Below are 3,780 nucleotides of genomic sequence, written 5' to 3' on the forward strand. Positions count from 1 at the left end.
TGAAAATTCCAGTTCTTAGGAACTGAGGTTGAATTCAGTGTTGCTTTATGATGCAGAAAGCACATTAGGTTTCCCTTGATTTTTTTTTTCCCTTTATATCCTATATGGATAGTTTTAGTAAGAAAAGTTAGTAGATATTTCCCCCAGAGTTTTGTTCCAGTTCCTTGTGCTGTTTCTCACGCTGGATGAAATTAATTCCCTTTCTGTACTAAGAACAGACTGTGAAGCTAAAACCAAGCTGGATCTGGACTCTGTGGTAAATCAAAGTGGCTAACTTGTCATTTATATTCCAACTCTTATGCATGTGATAACCTTACTGCTGTGGGATACGGCTGTATTTTGTGTCCAGAAGAAGACATTGATGCTTGGAATACAAATCTACCATTTTGCAGGTGACCTTTCCACTTTTGCATATATATGTATTACATTTTGGTAGGAATGGTTGGACTCGATGATCCAGTGGGTCTCTTCCAACCTGGTTATTCTATGATTCTATGATTTAGCATTACTTAATTTTATGCAAATAACTTGCAAGTTACACCTTTTCTTATTCAGAATGTAACTCTCTGCTACCTCAGCGATTAAGGGGAAGAGCAATAGAAAGCTGGTCTGGAGTGCTGTCCTCTGGAAGGCTAGATGGGAACTTGGTCTTTGCATCCCAGAGCAGATTGTAGAGTTTGCAGGAGGTTTACTGATTTGGGGGAGAGCAATAACCAGTTTCCCCACCTACCTGGGCCTTGTTCCATCAGGTTGTACCTACTCGGAGGTTTCCAACATGGGCATCTGTCTTTAGCACAGCTCCACACGCCTCTTCTGTGCCAGGGCTACACTTTGTGATGGGCAGCAGGGCTGAGCTCATGCTGGGTTGACAAGTGAGCTCAGTCCCTTGTCGTGTTGGGGAAGGGAGGCCGCAGAGTTTGGTGACACTGGTGCTGCCTCTTACTGTGGTATCCAGCCTTTGTTCTGGCTCAGGCACAACTGTGTGCCAGTGAGACTCACAGAATCATAGAATAACCAGGTTGGAAGAGACCCACCAGATCATTGAGTCCAACCATTCCTATCAAACAATAAACCACGTCCCTCAGCGCCTCGTCCATCCATCCTTTAAACCCCTCCAGGGAAGGTGACTCAACCACCTCCCTGGGCAGCCTCTGCCAGTGCCCAATGACCCTTTCTGTGAAAAATTTTTTCCTAATGTCCAGCCCGAACCTCCCCTGGTGGAGCTTGAGGCCATTCCCTCTCGTCCTGTCCCCTGTCCCTTGGGAGAAGAGCCCAGCACCCTCCTCTCTACAACCTCCTTTCAGGGAGTTGTAGAGAGCAATGAGGTCTCCCCTCAGCCTCTTCTTCTCCATGCAGGGGCCTTCTCTCCCACCTTACCCTGTGAGCTCACTGGGGAGCTGAACGGTTTGTCTGATGAGATCTACCTGATTTAAGCTATTGATACAAACAGGTCATGAAGGGTGTGCACCCTAAATTACCAGGTTGCTTAATTTTGGCATGCTTATGTTAAAGCTAAATAAACAACTCATTCTTTTCCCTGGAGACTGGATGAATAAACAGGGAGTAGTGGGAATAAGCCCTAGGTTTGTTGGACAGGAGGCATTTCCAGTGCCTTTGCTGAAACACACCCGCACTTGCCTTCCCTGGAGGAAAATTTGTTGTTCAGAGCATGTCAGTCCTAAGCACATGAAGGGGAAGATGTGGGCTGTACTTTCTAGATCTCTGATTCAGCAACAGCTGAGTGGATTTAAATTGTGCTTTTGATAAACAGATAAGCACAAAGCGTGTCTCTGCTGATACCTCGAATGTCAAATTTCAGCCTCGTGCATTTGGAACTGCTGACTTATTAAACCTTGGAAATTGGGCTTGATAAGGGAAATAGCAACTCTGTGAACCTTAATTATAGTTGCAGCCCTGGCCATGGCCTGCCTTTTCACACACACAAGGAGTTCAGTATCAGAGGGTGAGCACAGTAGAAACAATTTGTCATGAGTAATATTAGTTGTGAATGTGGACTTAGAGCACGCTGGCCACCCGCCTTAGTCAACCTGAGAAAAGTGATTGCACTTGGTGGGGGCACTGTCAGCACTGGGAGAGTCAAACAGAAACTACTATTAACCTTTGCCGTACCGTGTTTTCAAGAGTAGAGTTGGGTGCCTCGATGGAAACATGCCTGGTGTGCTGCCTTCTTATCAGGGAGGCTTGGGAGTGTTTGACAAAGTGGCGTTTAAAAAGTTAAATCACAAATGAATGTTCAGATGTGAGTTTACTCAGTTCTGCTTTCATTCACTACTGTGCTTCAGTTTTAGATGTATTTGAATACTCAAATGTATGTCATCATTTTGAAATGCTTCGAAGACAAGGCCAATGTTTCATCAATTTATGTTTGTCCCAAATGGCCTTTGTATCCAAAAGTGTGCTTGAAACTCCAGATTATAGGCATAAAAAGATGAATAGAATTGTAATGATTTGCTGTAAAAGAGAACTAAGATTTGGGGAGTACGATGAAAGCCAGCTATAGCCTCAGCATTTTCTTCTGTGTAGTTCTTCAAAGGAGTACAGTGGCAAAATGAAAAGAGATGGCAAGGATATGTTTTATATTACTATACAAAAGCAAACAGATGGTTTACTTTTTCTCCTCTTTTAAATACGTAGCTACTAGTGTCTCATTATATCACTTGGAATGGTTTCAGATATCAATTTGGTTTGCAAAACCAAGTTGATTGAATAATAGGTATATCACAATTTCAAATCAATTGGAAATACTGCTCGCCAGCGGAGCTGATGGTTTACTTGAATGTCAATAATAAAACTGTATAAGCCATTAATTACTTTGGACAACTGAACATTATTACATTTCTCTGTAAAAGGGACAGTTCTGATATTTGTTGGCAGGAGCTGCTGGAGATGGGGAAGGCTCTTTTACGACAACATGTAAAGTTGCTCTCAGGGTCCTTTCAAGGCAGTTTCTTTGTCTCTTGGTGCTTGTGTGAGGATTCCTTTGCATCAGCTGCTTCTAAACTTTTATCTTTTTCTGCCTCTCTGTCCTGCTCAGCACTTGCTGCTAACAGTACAGATGTAGGATCCTTGCTTTAGGTTTCAGTGAGCTGCCTCTGGTGAATGCTCAGTTATTTTTCCTCTTTTTTTTGGTATTTGTTTTTAATTTAGTATGTTCTTTTATCTTCAGTGTCAAGAAGTGTGAGATATGGGTAGATAAGTACTTTCTTTTACTTTACAAAGTGTAACTAACCGTGCTGCCCTGAACAATTTCTTGTAACCTGGTTTGTCTCTCATAATTACAGACTTCATACAAGTTCTCCTGAGGGAACAAAACTATCCCTGAGAATCTAATATTTTAGAGAAGAGTATTGAATAAGGTGATATATGTGGGGTTTAAAAACCCAAGTGAAATACAGTGTTATCAGTGCTCTTCCTGGAACACCATTGATTTTCATCGTTTAATCTGTTATTATTACAGAGCACGATTGTTTCCTTAATCTGCAGTACATCACCTCAGTGGGCTCCCCTGACACAAAAGGCACCGCTTAACCCCGTTCCTGTTCCTTGAAGCAGCGCTCCTGTAGCTAACTGGGATGGAAATGGGTTGACCTCGTATGCCTACACAATCATTGCTGTTTCTACCAGGCCAGAGGGCACTTTGGGAATGGGTTCTCTCCTCCTAATTAATCATAATTCTCAATACATCAGTAACAGAGAACCATGCAAGAAAGGACTTAATGCCCAACAGGAGGACGTGCATTTCTTGCATCACGTGGCAGG

The sequence above is a fragment of the Phaenicophaeus curvirostris genome, chromosome 21, assembly GCF_032191515.1.
Source record: "Phaenicophaeus curvirostris isolate KB17595 chromosome 21, BPBGC_Pcur_1.0, whole genome shotgun sequence".
Classification (NCBI taxonomy): domain Eukaryota; kingdom Metazoa; phylum Chordata; class Aves; order Cuculiformes; family Cuculidae; genus Phaenicophaeus; species Phaenicophaeus curvirostris.